This window comes from Aquila chrysaetos, chromosome 2 (genome assembly GCF_900496995.4).
Source record: "Aquila chrysaetos chrysaetos chromosome 2, bAquChr1.4, whole genome shotgun sequence".
Classification (NCBI taxonomy): Eukaryota; Metazoa; Chordata; class Aves; order Accipitriformes; family Accipitridae; genus Aquila; species Aquila chrysaetos.
In genome coordinates this window covers 40,156,347-40,170,437 of record NC_044005.1, presented here as the reverse complement: position 1 = coordinate 40,170,437, position 14,091 = coordinate 40,156,347, and the positions used below count along the sequence as shown (strand labels likewise).

At 42.9% G+C, this 14,091-nt stretch overlaps 1 long non-coding RNA gene across 2 annotated transcripts; it reads right to left on the bottom strand.

The window, feature by feature from the left end:
- Positions 1–9,529: 9,529 nt before the first annotated feature.
- LOC115334790 lies at positions 9,530–13,896 on the bottom strand. Of its 2 annotated transcripts, none has more exons than XR_003921264.2 (3): positions 13,194–13,896; positions 11,352–11,551; positions 9,530–10,705 (listed from the first exon to the last, which is right to left on the bottom strand). It is a non-coding gene; the product is annotated as an uncharacterized LOC115334790 (long non-coding RNA). The 2 variants fall into 2 exon arrangements; XR_003921265.2 differs by having other exon boundaries at positions 13,514–13,896.
- Between the last annotated feature and the right edge of the window lie 195 nt (positions 13,897–14,091).

Genomic DNA, 14,091 nt, shown 5'->3' with positions numbered 1-14,091 from the left:
GACAGCTAAGAAAAAAGAATTCTTACCAACTTGTTGATAGCAACCTTCTATAAGTTGCCACTAGAACAACAGCATCTTCAACTCCACTCCTTTTCTTTGTTATCTAGAAATTGTCTCTACGCAGCTTTCTGCTGTACATTTTTAGCGGCTACATGGGCCCCAGTCTCACTATCCTAACCTCTTGCAGCTGCATCAGCATGGCTGAAAAATCAGTTGGAATGGCTTAACAGTCCCATTGCTAGAGGCAGAGTGCAGTTTTAAGATGTATTTTCCTCTTAAATATAGTTCTGTTAGTATTTCTTACAAGATAATTGCGATGGCATCATCCACTTTCACATTACAGGACCTATTTGTGTGAACGTGTCCATACAGAAATCACAGAGAGAAGCATCATCAATGTCCCAATGACCACAAGGTCTCTCTGAAAAAGAGGAATTTGCTAGCATTGCTGGTACAAGAATTGCTTAAAAATGCCATGGAGATGAAACATAATAAACAAGGCTAAAATTAGAATATCCAAACACCCAGCTGACAGTATTTTAGCAGCATTTATACCACATTCTTTAAAGTACAGCACAGTGGTGCCTCACTGTAAGAAATTCTACCAAACAATGATTCATGATGCCACTGGGATAAACTCCTATTTAAGGTCTTTGTTCACAGTTAAAACTCTCTGTCTGAAGTACAAAGTTCCCTCAGCGTACGAATGAGTCCCCAAGACCATCTTCTCAATTTTAAAGGATTTCCTCTCTCTTATGGCTCATGTTAGCCATTTTTCTAAGAAAGTTAAGCCTTTTGAATTGGTCAGTCCCTGCCTAGGAGAGAGTTTCAGTTAACGTACATTGTCAGAGGCAGAACTATAAAAAATATTGAATGCTTACCAATTTCAGGCTAATGAAAAGAGGCCAAAATTAGGAACCACAAGGAGGACATGTGGCCAGAATTTGCAGAATAGTCCTAAGATGGCTGGCTTATCAACAGGGAACTGTGGAAATCTGTGGAGTGACTAGTGGCATTGCAAGGTGACAGTGTTGTAGGGGATATAACTCACCATTTCATGCAATTGGATTTCATACAAGCACAAGGGTCTACTTGGGCAGATTAGTTGAAAGGCCCTGCAGGCCTTGGCAGTTTCCCTAGATCTTTCTTGGATTTCAGCTTCATTCTGAATAAACAGAAAACTAACTTTATATTTCTGTCTGATTTCGACTCCTTTTCTAACTGTGTATGTAAGATTCCTCACTGAATACAGCCTTGTCTGAAGTGGAATATGGCAGTGACTGTGTGCTTTAGTAGGAGGTGTGAAGAATAATTTTGACATTCAAGACTATTGGAAACAGTATGTAATTCATTGCCTTGAGATGGAATGTGGCCATAGTTAACAACCTGAATTTGAGAAAAGAACTGCAGAATCTCAGTTTTAAATCCCTTTTGGAAGGTGGCATCTATAGTCACACACTGCTTCAGCACCAATATAGGTCGGTCGCAGCAGAAGCAGTGCTATTTTTTAAACAACCAAGGTTTAAATTCCCAGATATTGTATGATTTATACTGGCAAGAAATCTCAGCTGCCTCACAAGATCTGCCGCTTCCTGTATTCTTTCTGTTCTCTGGAGGTCTCCCAGATAAATACTGAGCAGGTCAGACCTGCTTAGTGTAGAAGATCTGATGAAATCATGCCTGAGGTGTTGTGACTACTATTTTTGTATTTGCTTGAATTGGCAGTGCCTGAAGGTACAGTTGACAGATTTCAAAAAGTGAAAATGATTAATCTGGGGGGAGTGCCCTGAAACACTGCCACTTTATGGCAGATCTAAAGTAACTTGGATTCCAGCAACCCTTTAAAGAGCTATTTAAAAAGAAAACCCATATGAGCTACCCAGTGAGTAACATTCCAGGAATCACAGAGACAGAGACCCAGGCTGTCCCAGACAATCTTTCCTTTTTCTCTAGGCTGTGTTTTCTCTAAGCACTAGCTTAAGGAAGCCATCATCCTACAGCTGTACAACTGCATGAACCAAATGAAATCAGGCATAAGTACAGCAGAATGAGGGAAGCCTGAAGGAGGTGTGATGAGAGCTTTATTAGAGAGGACATATGGCTTTTAAAGAAAGGGTCTTTGGCAGCCAGCTGGAGGTGGCATAATTATTCGTCAGGAAAACAACAGCAGCTACAAAGATCTTCTCCCTCCCCTGCTGGCTGAATAGATTTGTTGCAGCCATTCAATGGGCAACTGGTTTTAACCTACCCTCCATAAACAGCATTTCACGTTAAGCTGATTTAGGAGGAAGCTCTTACTGTAGAAGAAACCCATAGCTATACGGAAACACATACACACATTCAACTCAGTCTCTCCTTGCAGCCCCTACTTTCGGCTAGCTCTTTGCTATAACCCAGTAAAACAGTCCCTGTGAACACAGAGCACACATATGCATATATGTAGACCCATGTGTTCATGCATATATAGAGATACGCCAGAGGTTCTGAAACAGCATGATTTTTCATGCAAATATTCTTTCAGCTGCATTAGCTGATAGTCTTCAGCCTGTTTTTACCTCAGACTCTGTTTCACTTTTTACATTTATCCTTGTGTCCCTGAGGTCTGTCGTCAGAATTCTTTGCCCTCATCCGTACAGGTAAGGCCTGATGATCCTCATCAACAGCAGCAGCACGGTGGCAACATATTGAGTAGGGAACTATGTGCAGCCAAGAAAAGTGGACTTAAAAATAGATTCACTTTTTGCAACTCCATGTTATCTGTTAATTGGCACTGATACTAATGCATATGTTGGATATAATTTTTTTAACTGTGGATGAAAGCAACTTCAAAGGAGGTATCCTTAATTCCTTTGTACAGGTGTTAAAACTGTTGCAAATCGAGTGAGTTACTCTGGTTCACGACGTAAACCATTGACAGAGCAAGCACCCAGATCTCCCAGTTCCTAATCCATTAAACGGGGTAATGTTTAACATGAAGAGCATCTGTACAAACTGTCACAGCTTCTGCAGAGTCAGTACTAAACAAGCAAGCTTTTTCTTGGTTCAGAGGCAAGGCAGTAGGATGAAACTAAGGCTATTCATTCCTCTATTTTTATTTACCACATGAAATTGTTCCCCACTTCATATCAAGAGCAGATACTGAACAGCACAGTAACGGTGGAGTTCACAGATCAGAGAACTGCAGGCAGATTCATTCCAACTCTCAGCCAGCCTAAAGGTTGTTCTATAAACACTGCTTGGTGGTCAAATCCCTTCTGTAGAAAAACCCACAGGAGGTGCTCTGAGAGGGTGGATCCATGAGCAACCCTTTGCAGAGTTTCTTTCTGATCTTTTGCTTAGGAATGAGGGATTTTGCCCATCATGGAGCAGCCTGTAAATCCCTCATGGCAGATTCTTAGGGATCTTCAGGCATTGAGAGGCATCTGTTTCCCAAGGCCACTTGCATGGATGCCTTGTGCAGCTGCTAGGTTCTTGGCTCCAGGTTTGTCTCCAGAGCACTGTCCATATTTAATAGCATTAATCTATTTATTTCATTGGTGCATTCTTTATCAGTCCACAGCATGGAAAGATATATTCAACCCCTTGGGAAATCTCTGATGGATTAAGCAATGAAAATGAACAGGAGAAAACTGTTAGAAAGCAAAGGAATTAGATATAAGTATATGATGCTGATGACAGTCATATATTTCTGACCACATCTGCTGGAGAAACATAAAACCTTCACCTTTTCATAGGCCTTCCCAGAACAGTGATGACTGCAAAATGGCCTGGAAACACTTTTCTGCAGATAAACAATGGAAATGATCTAACATTAAAAATAACCCTAAAGGCAAAAAATCAGAAACGACTTCGAAACAAAGGAAGGGTGGAGTAAGCAACACTTTTGGAGAAATTTATATGCTGCTTCATGCTGCTTACAGAACCCAGAAATGCCAGTGAAGGTTGCATCAGAAATCTGTAAGCTATATGCCTATAGCTGTAATATACAGTGCTCTAAACACTATAGAAATTAGTGAACCTATTACAAAATTTGCAGCAGTTAAAATTAGATTTGGAATGATTTATCTTTTTGCCATTGTTTCAGCGTGTGACATGACATGAAAAGAGGCGGTTTTATTGGAAACAGTATTTTAACCACAAAAAGCTATTTTGCAGTAGAAAATGTACTTCCAAGATTTAATTCAATACTGAGTGTTACACAAATCATATGAAAAACAGTCTTGCTGTGGTGACAGCAGAATTAAGCACAGGTGGCTGAAGTATTTTGACTGTTGGACTGAATTTTGAATTTCTGGTACACACTGCTGCCTCGCAGTTATGTTGGTAGCAATGCAACTAAATGCTTTCTTGTAAATCTTTAAATGGTGTATGATGGAAAACAAGCAAAGCATTTTAAATTTAAAAAAAAGATACAGAAGTCAAAGCTTCAGGCATAATTTTGCAAGCTATATATTGAAAAGCATCTTTATTCACAACTATTACTTCTACTGACATCAGGAAAACTGCATACAACTTGATTTTTTTAACGCAGGAAGTCTGTAGGATCTGGGTCTTACAAGTAAACAGTTCAGAGCTTATAATAATCCAAGTTTTCACTAGCCTTCCTTCTGCCTTACTCCTTACAACAGATCTAAACAACACATACTTTCTCAAAAAGACTTCTATGTGATTGGCAGGCCTGGTAGCATCTTCTGTCAGATGCTATTCTCACTAGCTAATTGCATCTCCTGGTTCTACGAACCTCATCATCTCATAAACCTTGAAATAAGTGCTTTAATTGTCAGATTTGCTCATAAATACAACAGATAAATTATGAGGGACTGAGTTTAATGGAGTGATGGAAGAACATCAGCTCCAGGCTAAAAGTGTTTAGTAGGAGTGGGGCTGATGTCTCCAGAAAATCCATCAAATTCAGTTAGCTAGAGCGACTTTCAAGGAAATTCAGTAAGAGGTGGCTGCACAGGCAGTGTGTGTGGTGGTGTGTAGTCTACAGGAAAAAGAGAGATTTCATTACTGAAAGCTTATCCTTCATAATAACACCTTGTCTTCTTCCCACCGGTAAGACAGCAACAGCCATTCTCTTTGTGAATCTAAGAGTCTCTATCTGAAAGAAGGGTAGAAGTGTGCTGAGAGTTAGTCAGTCTCTGTGGGTACAAACCTGGAAACTTTCATGTTCTCTGAATTGGTCGGTAGCAGAGCTGAGGAAAAAGCCAGGAGTCCTAGATGTGTGTGTACAGTTACAGAATTAAGATGAATTCAAAGTGTAGGTGAAAATTAATTAACCTGCTTCACCCTACTGCACAGTTTTTAAGAAAAAGAAACAAGATTACATCCAAAAAGCATGTGTTTCTTTTTTCTCACTCTTACAGAGCCCTCAGGATTTGTAATGGCACACGTAGGTTCCATAGAAGATTAAAAAGGGTAAACTGGAGGGCAAACAGGAAAGAACTTAAGTCAACCCCAGTTTCAGAGGATGAAAGGAGTTGTTCTGAGGGGGGAAGCTAGAGGAAAAGTATGGTAGGAGTAGTATGAAGCATGGACCATGAGAAAAGCTCTTCCATGGAGGAACTGGGTGTTTAGGGGAGCCTGTGGACCTGTCTTCCAAACCTCCTTGCGGACCTAGGTGAGGCTGGGTTCAGTGGTGTCATTTGTAATAAAACACAGGTAAAGAGAGCTTATGCTTCTGCTGAAGACAACTGTGAGATTGTTTCTCGTACGTGCTGGGAGATGACTAGATACAGTTCTATTTTCGGTGCTATACCCCTGGCTGGGCTTACTGGCTGTGGGATGTGAGCGGGGCCTGGCAAACTCCCTCCTGGATGGGTGAGAACTCGACCAGATGAAGTGCTCATGGGCGAGATGACTCACACTACCTCATTCCTTCACTATTACGCAACTTGCTTTTTTTCCAGAGTAAGGTTTTCTTCCACATTCTTTCTGTGATTTTTTTCCCCCTTCAGCAAAGGCGCCTGCCTTTGTCGTGATTTCACCCCGAAACGGGCAGGGAATTCAATAACGCAACCTGGCAGGGTATCAAAGGTCCATTTTCTCAGGGGGAACAGGAAAAGGTAATAATGGTTTGAGGAACTGGAAAACAAATATGTCCTATGTAGGCCGCAACTGTTTCATCTAAGCGCATAAAAACAATGAGCTTTGAGCCCTGAGGGAACAGCGTGCGGCTCCAGCGGGACCAAAAATAGCCCGGGCGAGAATTTCTTCATTGTTAACCGCAGAATGGAAAAATAAGCTGTCTTTCCGAGGCGGCGAGGGGAGGGATGATCCGCTGCAGCCCTGCAGCCCGGCACCGTGGGGCGGATCGGCGGTGCCGCCGGGCGGGCAGGGGCGCGGGCTGCCGGCGCCCGGCGGGACGCGGGGGGACGCGGGGGTCGCGGGGACACGGACACGGAGGGACGCGGGGGGACACGGCGAGGCCCCGACCGCCTCCCGCCGCCCCCGCCGCCGCTCGGGCTTCCCCCCCAGCCGCCTGAGGGAAGCGGGATCTTTTACCCTCCTCAAGTCAAAGGTTTCATCCGTCTGCTGCGTTAATCGAGACCGGTGAGAATATCAGTGCCAGTTAGTTACGGCTCCTGCTGGTGAGGTGATCTCGATTCTCCTCCTTCGCCGGCAAGAGTGACCAAAACCAAGTGCTGGAAGGTTACTGTAAGCGTCACGTTATGGCTCCTGTCTCCGGAGCGGGTCTGAGGGGAAGAGGGACTGCCCGGGGGCTGACACTGCAGCTCCTCAGCGTGCGTGGGCGACATGCCCCTGGCACACCCATCGTGAGACCTGCCTCATCAGAGATCCTCCTCCCCAGGCAGCTCTGGAGTTTGTTAACCTTTCCTCTTTATTATCCACGCAAAGAAATTCTGGCACGGTACTGACAATTTAAGGATGGACACCTTCTACTAGGGTTAAGTAGGCAAAACAATTCATACACCAAAAGTGGGTAGAAAGCAAGCGTATTTCTTCGCTGGCAGCGAAGCAGCTATGCTATACTAGAAAGGTGAGACAACTGTGTGAAAATGGGGAAACAACCTTTTTGTAGCTGTCAAAATAGTCTCGCCGTAACATATTTTACATAGGCATTCAAAATAATATAGGCAAATAGCATGCTAGGTTTTTCTGAAGCTTATTGGAAAATGGTGGGTTCCATTCAGTGTTTCAATCCCACTAGGTACCTGTCTGCAGTCCCAGGGAGGTGCTCGCTTGTGTTATGGGCGTCAGTCCTTTTAGACTCCCAGAGGAGCACCATGGAGTCCAACGAGAGTAGATGCTGTTGTGGAGTAAGGGAAAGGCCCTGCTGGCATGAATTTGAGGTGGGCGCTTAACGAACATTAAAGCTGTGAGTGAATTATGTAGCTCATTCGATTGAGTGCCGGTTCATTGTTACCCCGTTCCCCATTAGCTTGGCACAAGTTACAGAAAAATAGATTTAAAAAAAAATCCGAGAATTACAAAACCTTTTATTGTGACTCTTTTTCAAATCTCCTCTTCCTGTAAAGCCAAGTGTCTTACTTGTTTTGAATACAAGGGTCAAAGCTGACTTCAAGAAAGATCTGAGTATTACTTGTCTGTCCGGGAACATTGTAGGTAGAGTCTTACCTGACACCTTCTAGGATCGAAGCTGAGACTCTCCACTTCCCAGTGATACAAAATTTCAGATTCTACCAGCGGTGGAGCAGGAAGGCTTATGCTTAAGCAATATATATGTGCAGAATGTCTGTCATTCATACACTAACAAATCTCACTCTTACAGGCCCTTTCTGCAGCGTAATTTGGAGGGAAGATACCACACCACGAGAAAGAAGGAGGCATGTATCCTCCAGAAGTTAATTATGTTTAATGTAATCTTTTGAAAACTATTCAGGTACCAATTAGACTCAAAGACACTCAACAGTCTGTAGTCTGGGACTGATCTGTGTAGGCTCACTCCATGAATCACGCTTCCCTCATTCTACAAAAGCTTCAGCTGTACAGTGAACTGTACGGTGCCTTGATGGTGTGCAGGACCAGAACCCACCAATTAAGACTGCCTATTAGGGAAAGAAAAAAAAAGTGAATAGATAATGCAAATTAATTCCGGAGTGTAAAGGCAGACTCCTGGAGATGGTTGCAACGGTGTAACATGAAATCCCTGCTCAATGGGTTGATGTCTCTGGCTGCCTATGGATCTGGTGCTGCCAGTACTGAGAGATGGCATCACAATAAAAACATGATGAGTCTCTCTGCCCACACTAACTAAAAGATCAAAACAGAGTTAGGTCCGTTTCCATGTAAGTACAAGGAAATCCCCTTCCAGTTGCCTTATGAAATATCAAATGAATACAGTATCATATTTGAGCTTAGTCACCAGGCATAGAGTAGACGCTATATGGGAAAATCAAGACAGAATATTTTCCAGCAAAGAGTCATACATTTTTTGAAAGAGGCTCCTCTAACTAATTCTGCTAAAGATTTAAACTGTGATTGCAAATAAAAGGAGACAGCAGGCAAATGTTGCCTATTCCCTCAAGACAACAAGGAAAAAAACAATTACTACTGCACTGACCTAGTTGGTCTTATTTTAGATTGAGGTTTATTATTCTGAATAGTAAGTTAACCTACTAAATACAAATTAGAGAAAAAAAGACATCAGCCTCAATCAACAAAAGGATTATTTTACTCCAAATGAAAAGGCTATCTATTTTATGTCCATAACTTTGTAATGACAGATTTAGCAGAGTTATGATTTGGGTATAAAGCTATGATTTGGATATGAATGCTGGTATCTAATCGATGTTGTATGTCTCTGTAAGTTGTAGGAAGAAAGTTTGCATCCATCTCCTATGGCTTGAGTTCAGACACAGGATTCTTCATTTTTGTGCTGTGTTTCTGAAGCTATTCAAGGGTGGCTTCAGTGACCTGAAAACTGCCCCAAAGGCTTTGTTTGACAAACTTAAAACCTAAACAAAACCACGGACTAGCTAATATCTTGTTTTCCATCTTGATTTTGTTATTTCCAAACAAAACCTCATTGCCCTCACAAACAAGGGAGACTTGGTCATTCCTTGGGCACAAGGCCCTGAAGGGAAGCCGAGGTGCTGCAAGCAGTGCAGAACACTCTGAGCAAGTGCTGCACCATACGCTGGCTGTGGCACCGAAGGATACTGTGCTGCTGCTTTGCTTTTCACACAAAACATAAAAAGGAAGCTCGAGGCCACCAGCACCTATAAAGATTTCAGAAACCCTAAAGGTTTGCTGTAGTGTCTTTGGTGAACTTCAGTGGGAGCATTTGCATTGCACTAATCTCTATTCAAGTAAGTTAAATTTTTGTTCCACGCAGTTGCAAAACTGTGGCACAATGTTGCCAGTGTGGCAGTGTGGTTCTGGTGTGCCTCTACAGGAGCAGCAACTCAAACAATGACAAATTAAACAGGAGCTATAAATGTGGCTTGGATTGAGATAATAGACAGTATGCAAATGGTAGTCATTACTAAGGCAAAGTTAAACATTATTTCTGTTAGCTGTGTATCTTTTAGTGTAGGCAGAAATCTCGTTTGAAAGTCATCCTTTGTTTTATTTTTCTTAGAGGGATGCTGATAAATGTATGAATGCTTTGCGTTACATGTGAAATTACACTGTGACCTGTAATAATAGTCATGTAATCATTGCTATATTTTATTATCAAAACAAATTCAAACTAAATTTAAAAGCCAAGTCTGTCTGTAAAATCTACTGGAAGCTCCCAGATTTTGGCCCAGATTTTCCACTCTCCAGTGTTTTCAGTCTTCTTTTATTTTCCAGGTCATCTGTTCTATGGAGAAAGAAGATACAGCCATCTGGGAGATTAGCATATATATTTTATGAAGCAGAGTAGAGCTCTCTCTTTTACTAACTCAGATGCTAAAGACCCAGATTTGCAGCCTGCCTGCTAGCTAGCACAGCACAGTTCATAAAGCTTCTGTTGCCAGTGGCTTACCTCTCTCCCCTGCATGAAGAACAAACCTACACTAAAGTGATGTTGGCAAAGCAGTACTGTTCTAAAGTGGGGAAAAAAACACAGTCCCGCTTTACAGCCATGCAGAGAGGCAATTTATAAGGATGGAAGAATCCGCTTGTCAGTAAAGCTTACATTGTTTGAGGAGAGATTCTCAGCAATTGATCAAGCATATCTGTTTACTGGCATGAGATACATCTCCAGAGTGGTGTATATGGTTATATCTGTGGATATAACCGTGGAACACAGCTGAGATATATAATCTGAAATGTACAAAAACCAAATGAGAGCATTAGTGCTAGGTTAATTTAAGATGCAATATAAATTACCATGGGATGTAAAAGAAGTGAGCTGCACTAAGCAGATGTGCCAAGGAGCTGCTTCTTAATCTTTTATACTTTCTTACTGTGCTAGTAGAGACGTGCTTTCATCGTAGCTATAGTTGGAAGTACAGTGGTTTTCTAGTACTGTGGTGTAGTTGGACTGTGCTGGTACTTTTTCTTTCTGGACATTTCCTTTTTTTTTTCTTTTTAGCATTCTGTTTTTTTCCCCTCACAGAGCACAGAGACTAGGAACCTAGAGTGCCAACATTTTGATATCCAGTGTAGATTTGTAACTATGGACTGGCACAGTGGTAACATGTTGTTATGGAGCTGCTAAGTCCAGTGAAAAGGGAGGAAAGGCATCCATTGAAAGCGAGAGTACTAGTTTAGTAATCTGCACAAACATCTGGAAAAGACAAGGCAAAATCTGAGATGATCATCCTAAATTTACATGAATAATGGAACTGAATAAGCAGAGTACTTTCCATAGCTTTTTCAAACAAGGGCTGGGGATAGACTGGCTTTTTTGTTTATCCTCTAATAACTAGGTTTTTTAAAATGTAGATGTGAAAATGAGCCTGAATTAAAATCCTTGGTCCAAAGTTCCCATTTTAGAGGAAGTTTGAACTACATTCAGTGTATCATCTGCATTTTGCAGATTAGACTCCCCTTTTCAAACATATTATAACAAAATATATATCCAAACTTTGGGAAACACTTCCGAATACATGGAGTGTATATTCAGATACAGACTTTGAGAACTGGATCTGCTATATCTAGAATCTAATTCCCATTATTCAGATCTGCTGTATAATAATGGGAACATATACAGTCTTATTAGAAAATGCGTAAGAAAAAAACCTCCAGTGTAGCATTTAGGCTATATGTTCACCAGAAAAGCATGCACCATTTAAAAAATCTTTCTGTATCTCACAAATGCTAAAATGTCATCTTTCACAGACTGGATGCAGACAGTCTTCAATGTTCTTTTCTTCTGCCTTTTGCCAGTTACTGAAATATGAACTTAACATTTACTGGCTCTTCCTATTTACCTTGATCCTAAGAACAGCCTTCTCAATCTGGCCAAATGTTTTCATTCAGAAACCAGTCTCTGACATGGCTGGTAAAAGATGCCAAGGGAAGTCTGTGAGAATGGGGAAATCCTATCATGGCTCTTCAGAGCATTTCCCTGGACACTCTCCCAGCTCCAGGCACTGCCTGCTCTGGGCTTCCTGAGCCAGTCACACCGTCTCTGTAGAAACAAACACATCATCGGTGAAAAAACAAGGGGAAAGGAAAAAAAAAAAAAAAAAAAAAAGAAAAAGAAAGATGTCTTTGAGAAGCAAAGCTGACTTCAATATCAAGGCGTTCCACAAGATGGCAGGGTTCTGTCTTGGCAGGTCACTACAGCAGGCAGCCCGAGCCTCTACAGAAGTCATTTTTCTCCTATCATAGTTTTCACCATCGGTAATATAACTCTCTACTTTAAACCTATCAGTACTCTATAGCAGTTATCAAACTAAGTGTCAAACAGCTGAAAGGCAGGAGGCCTCCATTTTCTTACGTCTCACTCCAATTTTTATATTACAACTTTTAAAGCACAATATTCACATAAAGCATAATAATCCCCCACTGTGTGAGTTAAAGAAATCTTTCTTTTTCCTAAATAAAATTGGACAGAAAAGTGTTGCATGCAACTGAGGCTGTTTTAACTAGGGACATTAACATCAGTCCTTCAGATTCTGTCTCAGTCATCTATTATTTGAACTCCAAAAATCATGAATACAGCTGTTTGTTACCCCTCAGCTTCATGATCAAGAAAAGGTAACATAACTATGGGCTGTTGCTGAAAAAGCCGGGTCTGCTGTCCCTTTCACCTGTCCTGTTCTGCTTCCTTACGTTGCGCTGGCTTTAACGCAAGTCAGATCAACCTAAAAAGCTGATTGAAAACTAGCTGCTTTTACTTGGCAGCTTAGCTTTCAGTTAGATAAATGAGCTGAAATGACTCTACAGCCATGCAGTCACTACTGCTGCAATCAGGAAAGCGGGTCAAGCATGTGACAAGGGGCAGGAAAGTCCCTTTCAGCAACAGAATAATATTAGATAAGCTTACGCTAATTGTGAAAACACACCCTTAAGTAACCAAAGAATAGTGGAGAGGATGCGTCCTCAGCTCCACCCTCACTGGCAAGAGGAGACGGAGATTCAGGAGAAAATTTAAAGCTCGTTTCTTACCCAAGTTCAATTGAAAACTAGTGCTGCAGCATGCCCAAATCTTGCATGTGTCACATTGAAATGTTAGTTCCGACCTCAACTAGATATATTTTGCTCTTTAATTTATTTGTAAAATAAGGGTATTAATATACCAGCTCTTTCTAGGCAAGATATTTTTGGCTTCTGTCAGAAATAAAGGCTGTGAAGTTTGTGAAAAAAAGAACAGAACTAGAAAAATTCCAGTTCTCTACAAGGTGCTCTGCAATACTTGTTACTAAGTTTCAGTTGGGTGGTGGTTTTCCCAGAAAACAAACAAGCAAATTCAAATATTCTACAAAAAACGGTAAGGATTTTGAATGACCTCTTTAACTCAGAGCACGCAATTCTTGAGATCTTCATCATTCTTTTTAAAGACTAAACCCTGGTGCTTCCTAAGTGCAGCAGCATAGTGCCAACACAAGGATAGATAAATGGACAAAGCCCCACTGCACAAAATTGAAGAACTATTAGCAGTTACTCTGTACATAAAACAGAACAAATGCCTCACCAGGGAACGGAGAATTTTTAGAAAATTCACCTTGCAGAGAAGCATTGTGTAACTCCATTTACAAAACACTAAAGGAAAACTAAGCCCAAGATTTCAATGTTAAGTGGGAAGACATCATGTGTGGTCAGGGTACCTGGTGTTCTCATTCAGCGTCAGTGAGCTTCCTTACGATGAAGCATGAACAGACTTTTCATTTCCAGTTTTACCACTGAAAATAGAACGAGGATTTTAAAGAAAATTGGAGTGAAATGGAAGGACAATCTCCCTTTTGTATCACCAAGTACGAACGGATTCTGTTTGCAGGATCTGGCATCCTCACAAGCTGTAAAAACGTTGGTAGCAGGGCGAAGGAATTTGTATTTGCAGGACCAAGAAGCTATACACACCAATGGCAAGAGTGAGCAATAAATTCTGCCGTTTCATTTTTACTGAAGGCCTTCAGCAGGGACGCACCCGTACTAACCTTGTACAAACCCCACGTAACACCTCTGCTTAAGGACGGCCTGACTGTGGAAGAATATGGAGTAACTGAAGACAAAGACTACCCCTGACCCTCCTCTGATGCGGTTTCTGGCCGAAGCCCCCGCTCCCGGCGACTTCACCAGAGCTAGGCCGCCGTGCCGGAGGGGCCCCGGAAGGGCGGAAGGCCCACCGGGACAGGCCGCTCTGGCCACGCACGGCCATCGCCCTAAGCCCCGGCACCCACAGCAGACTCGCCCTGGCCCGGCACCCCTCGGGAGGCCCGGGCGGGCCCCCGGAGCCCGCCGGCGGGGGGCAGGGCGCCGACAGGCGGCGGGGCGGCCCTGGACGCCGGGCAGCGCCCTTCGCCAAGGGAGGGCGATGTGAAGGAGCGCGCAGCGGCGTTTCCCCCGGGAGCGCCGAGCCGCTCCGCGCCGGCGGGGCGGCGGCAGGCCCGGGGCGGTGGCAGGCCGGGGGCAGCCCGGCCCGGCCCGGCCCGGCCTCAGGTGCGCCGCCGCAGGGCAGCAGGCGGCACCTCCCGCGGCCCCGCCCTCCGGCCGCCGGCAGGCGAA